Source organism: Mustela nivalis, assembly GCF_964662115.1.
Source record: "Mustela nivalis genome assembly, chromosome: 15".
NCBI classification, from domain to species: Eukaryota; Metazoa; Chordata; class Mammalia; order Carnivora; family Mustelidae; genus Mustela; species Mustela nivalis.
In genome coordinates, this window is record NC_139034.1 from 40,210,721 (window position 1) to 40,230,075 (window position 19,355).

Here is a 19,355-nt window from a genome sequence, read left to right on the forward strand (position 1 = left end):
TTTCCAAGCATAACAAAGGGTATTCTAAAAAGATTCTGGAAACAACTTGAGGAGGCTTCTTCTGGCCAAAGTAAAAACAATTTAAGCCTCATAAAAAATAATTACCAAGTATTAAGTGGTATTGAATATGTTCAACATCATAGGTTCGTAATGATAACGAAGTACCAATGACCATTCATAGATAAAGTTGGAGAACATTAGATAAATACCTTAGTAATTTGAAAGCTGGCAAATAAAGAGGTAACTCAAGTATTTATCCTGCCTTTCCATATGAATTCTTATTTGATGAAGGCAATATACTAGAAGGGTGGCAGAATATGCTACCCCTAAATATGCCACTTTGGCATAAGGATTACTTTGAACTTGGAAAATGATATGTACAAGAAGAACAGGGGACTCAAACCTATCCTTTCTTCACAAAAGCAGGAGGTAACACTTCAATGGGGAAGGTACTCTTCCTCTACCAAAAAGAAACATTCTTATCACAAGACAGAAGGTTGAGGCTGGAAGAAATCTGTGCAAACAGACCTTATTAAAATAACTCTCATCATCCTGTAATTTCTACATATATTTATTATTTGTTTGTAATTACCTATCTTTGTTTACTTTAGTATATAAATGCCTGGCTACTTCTTTGAGTCCTCATTTGCCTATGGGGGCTTCCATCAACATGTAAAAATCTGTAAACTTTTCTGCTGCTAATATCTTATGTCATTTTAATTCTCTGACCCAGTGGACACTCTAAGATGTTAGAATTAAAGGTTTGCCTACCCTATAGACTATTTACAGAAATTCCAGGTAATAATGAAGAAGGAGTGACAGAATGTCATTATTTGCAACTTCTATTGAAATAATGGATCTAGAAAAAATGGCTATTAACATCACAAAACGGAACAATCACAAAACAACCTATAAAACTGTCTTGCCAGAAAATCAAACCTGAACCTGAATCTGATTTATCTCATTAGTAAAATGTGAATCTAATTTCAAACATTTTTATTTATCAGAATAAAGGAAATGAAGGGTATAGAAACACATAGTAAATGACAACTAGAAATGAAATCAGGAGAACTCAGATTGTAGGTAAATCCAAGGAGTAGATTATCTAGTTTCTTAAACTGATTTAAGACAGGAAGAAAAAATTTACAGATTCTGGATACTGTAGAGACATAGAAAATTATCACAATTCTAAATTAAACAATATAAAATACATTTTCAAACTTTATGGGTAAATTAAACAACACTTGGTTGTTTTTTAACTAAGTCATTATTCCTCATATTTGGATAAACTAATAACATCACAGCATGTTTTCTAGATACATATCAATATGTTTATGGATAAAATTAATGATGTATAGAACATGATTTATAATAATAAGATGAAAGGTGGAAACTCTTAGGTGTATAGATAAAAGCAAATGAACTGTATATTGGGGATCATTGGTAAGTTCTTTCTGCTCCCTTAGGCTTAGAATATCCGATAATGTAAAATTAAAATATCCAGTATTAACAAGTTTGAATTCCAACAATTCTTTGATGTATGTATGTACAAAGCATACAGTTATCCCAATTAGAAGTTACTGAGGAGTCATATAATACAATCCCTCTTTTCACGGAAAAAAAAAAAAAAACCAGGCTTGAAATTGATACAGCTTGCTTAGACTATATGTGCGCTTTTAGATAAGGTTAAAGCAAGAGTCCAATTCTTCTGGCTCCCAGGACCCAAAAACTTCTATATACCAAGGTACTAGTATTTAATTGTGTTGGTTAAAAAGAAACAAGTATCTCTAGAAATGCAAAATTTAAAAAAAGATTTTATAGGTATGCTAGTATATAACCAGTTTGCCATCTTATCATACTTTCCCACATGTACTTTGTATGCTTTTAAAATGTGGAGTCTTTTAGTTTCTAGAGCAAAAGAAATGGCAAAGAGTAGAACAATCTGGAGTGAATACCAGTACAAAGTATTTTTTCCATAATCAAGATAGCATACATTAGGAGTAGCAGGTGCTATCCGAAAGCAAAAGACTGATTAGGATATAGTATACAGTTATTATTTGCAAATAAACCATCATCACCATAGAATTTAATATGTCTTAATTGAAACACATAAATAAGAACACTCTCTTAAGTTTGTATAGATTTCAGTGTTTACTAAAACCTTCCTTATAAATCATTTTAAGTCTCACAATGACCTTTTTGTATAGAAATTCTAAGGAAGGTAAAAGAAATTAAGACTCATTTTTGCAGGGATGCCTGGGTGGCTCAGTTTGTTAAGTGTCTGCCTTCAGCTCAGGTCATGGTCCTCGAGTCCTGGGATCCAGCCCTGCATGGGACTCCTTGCTCAGTGGGGAGCCTGCTTCTCCCTCTGCCTGGCACATCCCATGCTTGTGTTTGTGTTCTCTTTTTGTGTCAAATAAATAAGTAAAAACTTAAAAAAAAAAAAAGACTCATTTTTGCTAAAGGATTTATCAAGGTCAAATAGCAAATCTGTTATAGCCAGAGTTGTGACTTAAATATTTCATTACAAAGATATTTCTATGTATCTAGCGTCTCTATGTTCAGTTTCAGAGTTCATGCTATAATCATTTCAATGGCATATTCCCTGCTTTTGACAGCAGACCAGTGGACTGATATTATTAATTTTTATGTATCTAACCCTTTACTAGAAAAGTATTAAGATGACTAAATCAAGACTTTGGAGTTTTATTATCTACTATTTTTCTGGCATTATAAATTCTTTACATTGATAAGAATAACAAGAGAACTATAATTTTTAAAAAGTTTAGTCTTTTTCCTAATACCCCTATGGTTTCTTCAGTTAAATCACTGAACATGGGGGCTCAGGGATGCAATGTAGATTCATGAATACCTTACTTACTTACATGGGTTAGACCTTCACAATGGTAGTAAATAAAACTCTTGGGGCACCTGGGTGGCTCAGTCAGTTAAGTGTCTGCCTTCAGCTCGGGTCATGATCCCAGCATCTTGGGATTGGGCCCCATAGGGGCTTCCTGCTCAGCAGGGAGCCTGCTTCTCCCTCTCCAGATCCCTTGTGCTTGCGTTCCCTCTCTTGCTCTCTCTCTCTGTCATAAATAAATAAAAAATCGTGTGTTGCGAAGGGAGAGGAGGATTCCACATGAGGCCTGTGAGGCAGAACCTTTATAAATGGCTGCGGTGGAGCCTGACAAATCCTGATTTTTAGTCAGGAACTTGATTCTTCAAAGTACATACATGTTCCCAAAACTTAAAAAGCTACATACATTGAAAAATGTATCCTAATTGATATTACCATTTGAACACAGACTTAGCACTTAGGTTCAAATGAATGTTAGTCTATTTTCCATTTAAAATTTAAAAAGCTTGTCATAAACTGTTCACTATTTCATTAATTCAGAGTTATGCATAGATCATGTAAATTCTGAAATGGCCATGTACTAGCTTTTTTAAAGACAAACAATCTGGCCTATGCGTTACAAAGAGAACTTTATAATCACCTAAATCCCCGGGATGAAAGTCAGAATTATAAAATTTCTCTCTCAAGAAAGAAATTTAGAAAGACAGGATGTCATAAGAAATGGCCCCACTAAGATCAATTTTTTTTTCTGAAGAGAAAACATTGGATGTTTTCTGTTTCATTTTTGTTTTCTCTGTTGTAAGTAATGTTTTCAAGTACATGTTTACATGGAAACATTAATGTTTGTTTGACATTGTCTTTTTGTACTGAGGTATTATATAATCTGAGAAATGAGAAAGCAAATTCTAGTTCACATGCAATATCTTTCCTTTCAGCCATTCTCTATGTACAAACTGAGGCCTGGCTTTAGGTAAGTTAATAACATTCTAGAGAATTGTGACTCTTTGCAAACAACTAAAGCCTAATAGAGATCGCTATTTATTTCAACACCTGTTCTACTCACATCACTTTTAAGTAGCATTCCAAGCAAGATGAAAATGAAAGCTGCTCTCACATCACTGGAGAGGTGCTTTCTAGGCCTTCAATCTATGTAATTCATGAGAAGAATGCAGGCACAAATTATATTACTTGTTTGGAGCATTTAGGTATTGTTCCACTTTTCTTAGTTTAAAGGACTTCCTAAAAAGTGAAATTAATAACTGTTAAGAGGGAAAATATAGACCTAATGAAGATGAAACTTTAATCATAAGTTAGTAGATGCAATTATTTTTCTGTGATTTAAGGATTTTATTAAAATGGCATAAATTCAAATAGAATATTCTCCTATTTAAGGGTGCCATTGAAATCATTGACCAAAATATGACTTCAAATTATCCTGGTAAACTATTGTAGGATTACTACAATTTTATTAATTAATTAATAATAATATGTATAATATTATACATATTATACATAATACATATTATACATACATAATAACATACATATTATACATATATAATAACATGTATTAATACGTATTAATTAATAATATGTATTAATTAATTAATACAAGTTTATAGAAATATTTCTCAGGATGAATATACTTTTTTCAAAAAGCAAAAGTCATTTAGTAGGACATTCAATTTAAGTAAGACCCTTCTTTTTATCTTTAATCAAAGAGTTTTCTGAAATTGTACATTTTTCTTTACTCTTTTTTTCATAAATTTGGCAGCTTATACAATTTAGTTCATTAAAAAAACCCTGGTCATTAGGAATTATCTTTATCAACTTTTTAATGTATTTATCTAAATACCATTTTCAAGCTTTGTCCAGGGAGAACTGTCTATACTAGGAGAACGGTTTCATACTTAGTTATTTTGCAACGAAAAGCAAACTGTTTTTAAATTAATAGACCTGAGTATAAGTTCAAATTTAATTCTTAGTAATGGTGAGGATTATTTCAGTTGAATTCTCTGAAGTTTATCTTTTTATCTTTACCTACTTATTGAGAATTAAACATAATAAATGTCTTTTTCCTAAATGTGAGTGTCTTGCTACAAATATATCTTAAGTGAAAATTTCCATGACACAAAGATCATGAGCTGGTCTAAATGCAAATTTGAGAGTAAACTTATTTAGTTTTTCCAGATTTCTTAAATAAAAACCAGGAAGTTTGTGTAAAACATGGGAATAAAGGCAGAGGATAAGAAAAGGAAGAACAAAATGTAGTGACTTAGAATCAAAGCAATAGAAGTGTTTTGTTCTTTTGCTTTTCTGACCTTCTGAATGCTCTGAGAATGTAGGAATCAGAAATTAAATCAAAATAACTTCCTGTACTGAGACTAAGGGTCCACTCTAATATACTCGCTCTTCATGATGAGTTCCTTCAGATTCCTCATGTCTTCATATAATGTCTTTGTGCCTCAGAGAGTGAATGAATATACTGTATAGCCATTGGAGGCCAATAGATCCCTCCTTGCTTTCATGATCTACCATGGACTAGTTATGTGTCCTGAAGTGCCCCTTTTGTCATTCTGAGCCCATTTTCATATCTGTAAAATAGGAATAATAAATAATTCCTAACCAGAGGAGCTACTGAGAAAATACCAGGCTAATAGTTGCAAACTTAAACATTAAAATTTTTACTTTTATTTTAAATATACCTTGGCTCTATCTCTTTCTCAGAACCACTTTGCAGTTGTATGTGGAATTTAAGACTAAGTGGCCTAGGTTGGTAGTCCTGTAGAGGGGAACTTGTAGTAACTCCTACATAATTGAGAAAGTGCAGGGTAGTCAGATAGAAAGAGGCATCTGGTCTAGTTAGCCTCATAACCCCCCAACCTCGGATTGTTAATTAGGTGGTGCCACAATAAAAACGCACCAAGATCATTAAGGTTAAGTCTTTCCTTCACCTGGGGAGAATGGGGTAATATCTGATATGGTGGGCCATTCCTTATGGGTAGTAATAGTCAAAGGTGACCCCAAGACAACAAACTTAAGTTCTTCTAAAGCCACCTATGTGCCTGTGTTCCATATATATAGATATAGATATAGGTACAGATATAGATACACACACACATACATATATATACATATATATGCGTATATGTATGTATATATATGTATATATATATATATATATATATATATATATAATCACTCTATATAGAGAGAGAAAGAAAGAATACATTTTTTAAAGGTTTTATTTATTTGTTTGACAGAGAGAGACAATGAGAGAGGGAACACAATCAGGGGGAGTGGGAGAGGGAGAAGCAGGCTTCCCGCTGAGCAGGGAGCTTGATGCAGAGCTGGATCCCAGGACCCTGTGATCACTACCTGAGCTGAAGCCAGAGGTTTGACGACTGAGCCACTAGGTGAACCCTATATGTATGTTTGTGTATACATACACACACACACACACACACACACACACGTGCGTGCACACACCCACACGCAAACATATATATAACATATGCATATGTATATATATGTACATGCTTTCCCATAGATATTTCCCCCATTTCTTCATGTTTACATTGTTTAGATTCCAGATTGGGAGGTGCCAAACTTCTAGATCATTGAGAGGTTGAGAATCTTCACGTTCCTGCTGGCTATTGTTTCCTAGTAAGCAATTTTAAAATATTTGGTTTAATTTTTCTTGGCCAGGAGGCCATCTCAATTTAGATGGAGCACTGGGTGTGGTGCATAACAATGAATCTTGGAACACTGAAAACAAAATAAAATTAAAAAATAAAATAAAGTATATTCAATTATTTTATCTAACCAAAAAAAAAAAAAAAAGAAGAAGAAGAAGAAGTAGGAGTATTAGCAAGGACCAAGCACATTTTTCCCATTACCTGTATACACTTGCTAAATCCAGAACTTTCCAGCCAGGGCTCAATATCACAAAGTGAGACATTCCAGGGCTTTGGGATTGAGAACAAACTAAGATTTTCCAGGATGTCAAAAGAACGTAGGTTCTATCATCTGTCCCACTGAGTTTTTGTCTTAATGCCTGTTTATATATAGTTAAATAATAGCAAATAAATACGCTTATGACTCTCTTAAAACCTGATTCTCTGGATCTCAAGATAGGATGTTCAGTGGTGAGATGGGCTCTGGAGCATATTGTAGAAATTAACTCCCTTGAGATAGGATCTCATATTAACTGATCTGGGCTGACCTTCCACGTTTGCCTTTTATTTTTCTTAAGCTCTAAGTGCTGAGTCTGCCATTTCAAGATGTGAGGGAGAACTGACCTACCAAGTTTAGGATTGAATGGAAGAGAGTACCTGAACATAGCTAGTGTTCTATGGGCTAATGTTTCTATCTTCACTTACATTTTGCCTTCTGTAACATTAAATATAGGCTTCATCTAATTGCTTGCTCACTAGGAGGCATAACAAATGCAAAGAGACATTTGCCTTTTTAAAAATATTAAAGTTAATTAAAAACAATTCTTTTATTAAAATCTATGAATAAAAAGAAGCAATTTAACAAAACAGTTTAAACCAAGAAGATAATTTATAAATGAATTTAATATTAGAGTCTTCAAAATATTTATGAAGTAATCTTTAAAAATAACTTCCATTTCAAAATCTTTGATTAAATTTGTTTCTTTTATATAAACATCAATCCTAGAATATGCAGATACATTTCACTTCTTATAGTGAATATAAGCCTAAGAAAAAGTGGAAATAATTTATTCTGTTTTCCTGTTACAATTATGAGTAATATAGAAAATGTTTATATTCTTAACTCATGTCTTTGGATAAGACATCAAATTTTTCAGATGTTAGGATTTCATGTAACAGATGACTGCTCCAGGGCACTAAATAGATGAAAGACAATTTATGCAAATAATTTTGTTTCTTTTTTTTTTTTTTGGATTTATTTATTTACTTGAGAAAAAGAGAGAGAAAGCAAGGGGGGGACAGAGGGAGAGGAAGAGAGAGAATCGCAAGTAGACTCCCCACCAAGAGCGGAGTCCGATGTGGGGCCCAAGCTCATAACCCTGATATCACGACCTGAGCTGAAATCAAGAGCTGGACACTTAACTGACTGAACCTCCCAGATGCCCTAATCTTTTTTTTCTTTTTTACTTTAAATAATCCCAATATAACTCCTTAAAAACTCTTCTAGTGGAAAATGCCATACGTATTTTGCGTTCTTAAAAATATATATCTGCATATGAAATTCTTGCAAGTAAAATTTCTGTAAGTAAAATCCCTAGAAGTGAAACACTATATAATGGATAAATTTTATCTTTGTTCACTTTGTTCCTCAATTGGTAATGGCCATTAACCCTATTCTGATAGGACAAATCATTAATTATCCATAAAATAATTAAATGTAATCGTGTATGCCTCTATTTACTTGTACTCAGTGGTAAATCATTTTGTAATGTGTGAAGATAAAAATGTATTTAAATTCTATGAAGTAATCACTTAAACTACTTTGCAATTTCAAATGTTCATGTATATAGAGCTATATTTACATAGCTAAAAATATAGATACTCATCTTTTAGACGGGTATATCTGTATGTTAAGCAAAAGCATCATGATCACAGGAATATTTCTTTATGAGTGTGTGAGTGTGTGTATGTGTGTGTTAGTTTCATCCTCACTCAGTCAAATTCTGCCATATGGTGATCAACTCCATTTACTGAAATTATATGGATATAACTGAACATTAGCCATCATGATTATAATCAGATGAAATAATCTCCATAATTGTATTTACTGTGGCCCTGCACCTGTTTTCTATTCCAATGATTTTCCTCATCCAAGAGTCGGCTGTTATCAGAATTTCCTTACCATGCAAAACATTTATTAAATGTCTACTTGTTTCAACATTGTTTTCAGGTGTGATGATGGATAGAAATCTAAGTCATGTCTCCTGTTATTAAGGAACTTTGTATGATAGTTAATGCTTAACTATTATAAATGTAATCTGCAGAGGACTCTTGATGCAGCCGCTATAATTCAACCAATAAAATCTATGTGGAGACAGAAAAATCATGAAAAGTTACACCATGACCAACTATTAAAAATTGGGAAGAAAAGCCTGTTCATTTTCTGCAATCTATATCCATTGCATATAAAAAGAATTTCAGCTGACTGCATTTCAGCTGGCTTTTAATTCAGGAACTTCTAGGCTTAGCCTCATGATGTTAAAGAGACACGTAAAACATGTAAAAACTATTCAAAAGTATTGCAGGAGGGGAAAAATACTGAACTCTACTGAAAGGCAGAAGAGTTTGTGAGCACTGGTTGAATTGCTAGGAAAGCATGGAGGATTTGGTGCAGGGAGGTTGGTTCATGTGATGAAGCAGTCTGTGTTTGCTAATTGGTGCTTATTGAAGTTAGGCCCCTATTCTCCCACAGAGACTCGGAGACTGGGCCCCTCTCTTCCATGATGATTGCATTTCAGAAGAATGGCTCCCAGGTTCTTGAGAAAGACCGTCCTAGGTTGTAGAGGATTTATATCTCAAAGGGGCAGAAAAATAACTTACAATTGCAAACTTTCTAATTTAATGCTCTAGGAAATGAGTGGTGAGGAGTCTATGTCAGGCAGAAATTTATCTCTAGTCAAATTAAGGGAATCATTAATCATTAATGACATACAGAAGCCTTCTCTACCTACATATAATATTGATGTTGTGTTATATTAGTTATATCTGTATCTCTATTATCTATCTTCCTGCCTGCATGCCTATCTCTAGGAATTCAAAGAACTAAAAAAAAATCAAAGAAACTATAAAAAGCTTATAGACTACAATGGACACTTAATTAATTATCCTCAGCATCTTTTTAATTTATTCAGAAGACCAACAAAAAATGGGCAAAAAACATGAATACATTTTTCCAAAGAAGACATACAGATGGCTAACAGACACCAAAAAGATGCTTAACATCACTCATCATCAAGAAAATACAAATCAAAACTATAGTGAGGTATCACCTCACACCTGTCAGAATGGCTAAAATTAACTATACAGGAAACAACAGGTGTTGGCTAAGATGCAGAGAAAGGGGAACCCTCCTGCACTGTTCATGGGAGTGCAAACTGATGCAGCCACTCTGGAAATCAATATGGAAGTCTCTCAAAAAGTTAAAAATAGGGGTTCCTGGGTGGCTCAGTGGGTTAAGCCACTGCCTTCGGCTCGGGTCATGGTCTCAGGGTCCTGGGATCGAGTCCCGCATCGGGCTCTCTGCTCAGCGGGGAGCCTGCTTCCTTCTCTCTCTCTCTGCCTGCCTCTCAGTGTACTTGTAATTTCTCTATGTTAAATAAATAAATAAAAATCTTTAAAAAAAAAAAAAAGTTAAAAATAGAACTACCCTATAATCCAGTATTTATCTACTAGGTATTTACCCAAGGGATAAACAAATGTTGACGCGAAGGGACAAATGCACCCTGATGTTTCTAGAAGCATTATTAGTAATAGCCAAATTAGGCAGACCCCAAATGTCCCTGGACTGATGAATGGATAAAGAACAGGTGGTGTGTGTGTGTGTGTGTGTGTGTGTGTGTGTGTATAATGAAATATTACTCAGTCATAAAAAGAATGGAATCTTGCCATTTGCTAAAATGTTGATGAACTAGAGTGTACTATGCTAAGTTAAATAAGTTAGAGAAAGACAAATACCATATGCTCTCACTCTTAAGTGAAATTTAAGAAACAAAACATATTAACATGGAGGAATAAAAAAGATAGGCAAACCTTAAAACAGATTCTTAATTATAGAGAACAAACTGAGGATTGCTAGAGGGGAGGAGGTTGGGGTTATGGGTGATGGGTATTAAGGAGGGTACTTGTGGGTATTAAGGAGGGCACTGGGGTGTTGTATGGTGGTGAAGATTTACTAAACTCTATACCTGAAACTAACATTACACTGTATGCTACGTAACAGGAATTTAAACAAAAACTTGAAAAAGGAGGAAAAGGTCACCAACAATCTTTTCTCCAAAGATTATGGGGGGAAAATGAAGCAAAAATACAACTGCTCACAAGCCCAATTCTTTTCCTACTCTTAAGGCTTTGCACTTCAAAACTGATTACTGGATGTAAGAAGCTTCCAATTGCTTCAAGAACAAACCTCAACTTGTTAGCATTGTACCTATGTTCTTAGAAAATAATATAGCCATCCCTAGCAGGACAAAGTTGACTGCAATCCCTTGCCATTTTATCGATTCATAGCTTATCAAGTGTTGGTCCATTTTGGCTATTACCTCTTTTGTGCATATATGGTGAAAGCTTATTCATACTTTATAACCTCACTTTAAAGTCAATTCTTCCTAAAAAAAAATGTTGCCAAACTATCCTACAGTTTATACAGATTATCATTATTTCTTCTGTGTTACTACTATACCCTTTGTACATAATTTTCTTATTACACTGATTACATTTTACATTTACATAGCTGCTTCTTCAGTGGTCATTTACTATTTATTGAAACCACTGAAACCAACAGAAGACCAAACATATAACATTCAACATATATTTGTGGACTATGTAGACAAATGAATAATCATTAACAGTTAATATGAAGATTAAATGCAATAAAATATATGAAAATATCTGAAAAATAGATGTAATTTATAAATTTACATGATTATACATTTATAAAAACATAACTAGTGGTATAATTCTAGCTACTATTATGATTCATACATATATATGTTTCTTTATAGATCAGATCTAGAAACACAGCTATAGGGAAAGGAACTAGTCTGTGGTTCTTTGTTATGAATAAAAGAATGAAAATCAAAATGGGATCTCTGTAGAGAAACATTTCCTTGAATAAAGCCACAAGAATAGAAATTTTAGGAGATTTCTACTTGGGAAGAAAGATAACTATTGGGACATTATTCAGTTTAGCATTTCAAAAGTAAATATGGTCAATTCCACAAAATATATATTTTATAATATCAAGGTAGAACCATGGCAATGCAGAGCAGATAGGAATCAAGACTGAGACAGTAATGAATATGAAGTTAAGTGGGATACTTCTTCCCACTCAAGAAGGCTCTGAGAAGGATGCCTGGGTGGCTCAGTTTGTTAAGTGACTGCCTTCAGCTTCGGTCATGATCCCAGCATCTTGGGATCAAGTCTCACACCGGGCTCCTTGCTGAGCAGGGAGCCTGCTTCTCCCTCTGCCTGCCACTCCGCCTGCCTGTGTGCATGCTCTCTCTCTTTGACAAACAAATAAATAAAATCTTAAAAAAAAAGGTTCTGAGAGATTAAAATCTTGAACCAGACTTGCGTCTTCTTTTTGACCTCTCCTGATAACAGCCTTGGCTCCCAGACTCAGGATAAAGAATGGTATGACTCATCTTGTTTTCTTGTTATTTTCTGGAAACACTATCCCTGCTATAACCACTAATACTAGCCAACTGTGAAGAAAATTAACACACACGACTCCATAAGCCTGTATCGTATCTACTAGATCTCATTTCAGGATCATGGCTACAATCTGTAAAAAACACCTTATAAGAGACTATTTGGTTTAATTTCATTATACCTAATATTACTATACGCCGCTGTGTGTTGTTGTCAAGCTAGCCTGCCAGTTGCTTCTATAACGTATGATGCACTAAATTGCTATACTCTTGCTCTCTATAAACTTTTCTTCTTTTCCTCCACATTTCCTGACTACTTTCCTTCTCTAGCTTTCAACTCATCTCTTGAAATACCTGTTCTAAATTCAGCCAACCCATTCTCTGAATGATTCCTTCATTGTATTGCTTTAGATGAGATCTGGCCATTCCCAGCGGACACTGTTTTTCTGCCATTATCAAGAGAAAATATTTATTTATTCAAACCCTTCATAATTCAGGACAAGAGTGAAGATGTTGTCTTTGACACTTACTACTACTTCCATATCAATTCTCATCCCCCAGGATATAAAAAAAGTATTTTTAGCATCATGTCATCAGTATTAGATTAGACAACTCCCCATCCTTTAATTCATTGACTACTTGAGTATGGCTGACACATCGGATTCTGACATTTTTGGTATATTTGATGTTCATCAATAAACCTTGCATACTCCAGCCTCTGGGTTTTTGGCATCTAGGATTTTTTACATCATATTTTCTAATGACTTTCTCTTCACTTGTCCTCACTAACTCATTTCTGCTCACAGATTATATTTTTCTTCAAGAATAGTGTCACCAAACATAAATAATTTAAACATAGGACTATAGAGCCACACCTTTTTCCCTCCTTATTGAAGTACTCCAAATGCAGGTTTTTTCTTCATCTTTATGTACTTAAAACCATTGACTTTCTCCTGTCTAAATCTTTATTTAGTGTTTAACCCTGGCCCTATTTAGCAAACATTTATTGATTTATCTTTTCAATTACTCCCATGGATGATTTAATTTTATAGTATCTCTAATGTCATATCACACGTACCTGCCAAAATTCTGACCCTGGAAGAAACAGTGAAGGGCCTAAGAATCCTGTTTTTTGAAGTCAGACTACCTACATTATTATCTTACATTACCACTATTTCAGATTCACTCAAATCTTTGTAAGCCTCAGTTTACTTAAGCATCACATCAGAGCAATAGTAGTAGATACCTCATAGAATTATTATAAAAAGAATGAAATAATCCAGTGAAAGTGTTTATCACAGTAAGTGTTTAATAGATTCAGCTAACATCATCACTATTGTCATTGTTTTTATTTTTTTTTCTATTTTCTCTGTCCTTATATATGATAAAATAGAGGCAGAGTTTTAATTTATGATCATTTTAAATTTCTGGTCACAATCTTTAACTGGATTTTCAAAAGTGTTTCACAATGTTACTACATTTTTTAAATCCTTCCCCTAATAAACAAAGGAATTAGTTTTCCAGTTTCTCTACTGTTCTCTAAGTCTTTACTTATCACTATTCTGCCCCTCTTCATTCTCATAACCTTATGTTTTATTTGAAATTATGAACATGGGCCAAAGTGTAAGAACATTGCCTCTTCCCACCCTGAAATCTCCATACCTATAGAAATAAACACACTTTTTAATGGTTATCACCAGACTTGTTCAAAAGTATTCCCCATTAGGCTGTAAGTTGCAAGATCAGTGAATGTTTCTGTCTTGCCATCTATTCTACCCTAAAAGACTAACAGAGTATCTGCTAACCAGTAGGATTATCATATTTTTAACAAATAAATGGAACTTTTATGTACACTATTGTTATTTTATGGATTATCACAATATTAGAAAACAGAAATATATAACTTTTCAGACTAAAATTTGTCTCTCCAAAATTCATATGTTGAAGCTCTAATGGCCAATGTGACTATATTTAGTTATAGGAACTTTAAGAAGGTAATTAAGATTAAATGAGGTCATAAGTGTGGGATCCTAATCTGATAATATTGGTGTCCTTGGAAGAAGAGGATGAGACATCAAAGAGCTCTCTCTCTCTACAGGCATATAACGAGAAAATGCTATGTGAGGAAACAGTGATAAGGAGGCCATCTGTAAGCCAGGTAGCGATCTCATCAGACACCAGCATTGCTGCTAGTTTGATCTTGAACTTCCAACCTCTAGAACTGTGAGAAAATAAATTTCTGGTTTTTACCCTGCCTGTGATATTTTGTTTGGGCAGACTGACAGGACCAATATAAACGCTTTTTTAAAAAAGCTATTGTAATTTCCTTTGGAAGTTAAAGTTTATTTGAACTTTTTCAGTTTTTCTATCACTTTATTTGTTATTTGATGGCACCTAAAACAAAATTATAGAAGAACCATGGGGAATTTGTATCATATTATATTTGCTTCAAATTATTCTTCTGGTAAAGAAATCATGTGGTGAATATATGGATTTTATATTGTTCGAATGATACTCAGGTTTAAAAGCAACTGACTTTTAATTTGTACAGGAAAGAAAGAAAAGAGATCTAGAAAAGTAACTCTTCTTTTCTTGACGCTGAATCAGAAAATCTGTTGGATGTTGAGTTGAGGAAATGAGACTTGTGTACCAATTAATTATTCCAGTACTTATCCAACTAAATACCGATAACTAGAAAAACAAAATCAAAAACAACCCAAAGCCCTGAAACCTAAAGAGACCACTTGAGGACTTGGATGTTCCAAGAACAATTGTGGGTTTGCCTCTGGGCCTGCTGATAGACTATTACAAATGACAGAAGAAGAGGAAGATTATCAGCTGAATCACTTAATGGCAAATACTAACCATTTATATTTGTGGAACCTTATGCCTTCTCTCATAAATTATATGCTGCCATTCTCTTCTTTCTCTGCAAAGTCATTTCTACTAACATTCCTGTCTATGCTATCTATTCATGTGTATTATAAAAATAATGCTCCCAAATCTTTTCAATTGTCTGTGCTTTAGCTGTGTTCAGCTCCGTTCCATGCTTGCTTCTCAGTCTGTCAATGTTAACAGAAAGTTTATTTATTTATTTTTTTAAAGATGGTAAATGAAGCATGCTGGTAAACAGAATGATCATTTTCTTTCATTCATTAACTCAGGGATTCTCAGCTTCAGAATCACTGACATTTGGGGCAGGATTATTCTTTATTGTGCATGAGGCTCCTGTGCATGGTAAGTGCTTAACAGCACCCCTGCTCTTTATCCACTAATGTTTAGGGGAGTATCTCACCCCGTTTTATCAAAAATCAAAAAATAGGGGTGCCTGGGTGGCTCAGTGGGATAAGCCTCTGCCTTCAGCTCAGATCATGATCTCAGGGTCCTGGGATAAAGCCCCGCATTGGGCTCTCTGCTCAGCAGGAAGCCTGCTTCCCTCTCTCTCTGCCTGCCTCTTCCGACTTGTGATCTCTCTCTCTCTCTCTCTCTCTGTGTCAAATAAATAAATAAAAATCTTTAAAAAAAAGAAAACCAAAAAATATCTTCAGATATTACTGAATATCTGCTAGAGGGCAAACTCATTCTTGTTTGAGCACAACTGTGTTTATCCCTTGCTGCTTTTAATACAAATTAAGAATTATTTACATTCTACACTCAAGAGGAGTCTATTCAGTTTCAGGTACTATGCATTTTATTAACAGAATATACCTAGGTACAATAGTCAAGTTTCTTCTTTATTGGGCACATAGTAAAATAATATATGTTAATGATAGACTGGTGAGATCTAAGCACATAAACTTTAATTTTCTGCAAAGGTCAGCTTCCATTCTTGACAAATGCTAGTCTTTATTTTAAGCATTGTTTTATGATGCTAGTTCATATCATTTGAAAGCATATCCCATCTGTAGTAGGCTATATCCAAATGTCAAGATAAAATTTTCCAGTTTTTGCATATTTAGATATTTCTGACCATACCAATAGCTGCCAATTGACATGCAAAAAATACACTGGCTTATTGCCAAATCTATCTGATCATTTGACTGCAGAAATCACTGGGCCAGTATTGATTGATATAGTACATTCGGTGGCATCAGAGCAACCTCATAGGGATTCAACTGACTGAGTGGAAGCCATTATTACCATAAAGAAAGATACACTGCTGGAGAGTTTACTCAGTCTCAGAATAAAGGAACCTTAGAATTGTAATAAGTCTTAGTAATTACTTAGTCCAGATCTTCCATTTTTGAATTTCCTCATATATATTAACTCAGACATGATTGTAAAAATTCCAAGTCATTGTGAAACCAATTTCACAAAATTAGAAATTGGAAATATTAAAATCATCTATGTTTTTTGTAAGGTATAAATTCAGAGATCTTATTAAACCATTTTCATGCTAAACCATTCTCAATCATTCTAAATAATTTTCTTGATACAGAATCATGGAGACAACAATGTTGAAGAAATGTCTTACATCTTTCTGTCGTACAAGTGCACCGATATTTTCAATGAAGTATTTGAAAAGGCCATTATACAAAACATGGATTTGTCTTAACCCCTAACGTACTCGGCAAAACAAACCTAAACAAGATAAGTTGGTATATTCTCTTAAAGCATTTTTAAGTCTGTCTGTAGTATGAGTGAGTAAAGAAAAAAAGTTCATAATCATATTCTGAGAATGTTCAAGCACTTTTACTCCTGGTAACAGAAATACACACTTTAAGTTAAAATCTCATCATTGACGTATTTACTAGTCAACTACAGATAATGTTTACAATTTTTGTCAAAAAACATTAACAAATGAACAAAAAAAATATTCAAAGTAGTTTAGTAGATGTTTCTCTTTTTGTGGGTATGTTTAACAATGAAATGAGGTTTAAAAATTATTAAAATCTGTGAAAACCATGGTGAAATCACCATTATGGATTTGCCCCCAAATAGTGAAATTGGAAAAGTGTATAGGTTCATGTCTATGTAAGATCACAAGTGTCTGATCACAAGTGCTGGAATGTCTGAGTGGCACAGTCAGTTGAGCAAGGGACTCTTAGTTTCAGCTCTCAAGTCATGACCTCAGAGTAATGATCTTACAGTCTGGAGATCAAGCCCTGCAGTGGGGCTCTGTGCTCAGAACAGAGTCTGCTTGGGATTCTTTCTCCCTCTCCCTGTGCCCCTCCCTGCAGCATTCTCTCACACACACTCTTTTTTTTTTTTTTTTCTAATTGTGTTATGTTAGTCATCATAAAATATACACTCTTAAATAAATGAATAAATCTTTAAGAAAAAAGATTTCAAATGCTAAACAAATACTTCTAGAAAATGAAAATAGATTGCTTTATTTTTTTTTACTTTATCTTTTACTCCTCATTTTCTGTCTTTATTGCACTCTCTAGGGTCCCTGTTACATAATAGAAGTGTTGATAGTGACTATCCTTGTTCTCAGAAAGCAAGCAACCAATACTTCAATATTTCATATGGTTTTTCCCATACATATTATCAGATAATGGAAATCCCCTTGTTCGATTAAGTGTTTTCTCCCATCAATAAGAGATGTTCACTTATTTGTAAAGTGACTTTTCTTTATTTTCCAACTAATATTGCAAGTTATGTATCAGTTGAAAATGAAAAATTGTTCTTTTACTTATGGAATAAGATTTTCTGTATCATCATAGGTTATTCTTGTTATATATTGTTGAACGTGATTGGTTAATATTTTGTTAAAGGTTTTTGCATTCATGTGCATAAGAGATATTGGTCAGATATTTTCTGAGTTTTGTAAAGTGCTTGCCAACTTTTCATATGAAGGTAATGTTGACTAGATAAAATTAATAATTTTTTGCTAAAATCTGGGAAAATTTTGCAACATTGATGCTATTTCTTTCTTAAAAATATAGAAGTATGTGGAAAACCATCTGGACATGAGATTTTCTCTTTAATTGTTTTAAATTATGGATCTGTTTTTATAAGTTCTATAACAATTCAGATTTTCTCTTCTTTTTTGAGTAAGTCTCAGGGTCTTTGAGGATTTATCTATGCTATGAAATGTACTGGTAAAAATTATAAATATTTTTATTATTTTTATGTCTAGAATCTTTGGTGATGAACATTTTGGTTCTTTCTATTTTTTGATCAGATTTCACAGGAGTTTATCAATTTGATTAATCTGTTAGCATTGTCACTATTCTCAATTACATTTTCTTTTCTTTTCATTGTGTTTTTCCTTTACGCTCTTTTGTTTGATATTCTTTTTGGAGCTTTTTGAGATGGAGCTTATAGAGTGTGCATTTATTCCAAACCACAATAATTAAAAATGCTAGTGAGTTGATTATTCCAATTTTCCAGTTCATTAAGGAATGGGTAATTCATAAATAATAATTATATTACATCACAGAACTTCTGCAAATTAGAATCAGTATAGCCACCACAAGAAGTATTTTATAAAATTATTAAAGTTTTTCATATTTCATTTAAGCAAACATATGAAAGGAAAGCATTTTTTTCATTCCATATGAAGAATGGTTTTTAAAAAATCACTGTAGATAAGACTTATGCAAGTGTCCATGGGTTCTATGCTGATGATCCAGTATGCAATGCAAAACAGATGAAATGCTAGAGAACCTGTATGAAAAAACATCAGACATCTGGATTTGAGTTTGATAAATTGAGGCCTACATTACAAAAGTATGAGTCATAGCTCAATTTAGGGGAAAAAATGCAAAAGTTTTTTTAAGAGGAATTATAGCTCTGTACATAATTCTTTATTGACTAGCTGATGAGATAGTGTGAAAGTGGCATGAAAGCTCTGGGTGAAAATAACTAAGTGACTTTAAATAGAAAGAAGCCATCGTGCAGTAGAAACTCCCTTCTCCTTGAAATTTGAACACTTTTTCCTATTTGAAGGAAAAATAAAGGAGAAAAGATATGTTGAATAGTACAGCTCTCCTGAAGAAACAAAGTGCATCTCTTAATTCTTAATCTTTAGTTCTTTTTAAATGTTTTATATATTTATATATATATTTGTTATATATATATATATATATATATATATATATATATATATATATACTTTTTAAAAAGTTACATAACACACATACACATGCTACTGTAAATAAGATA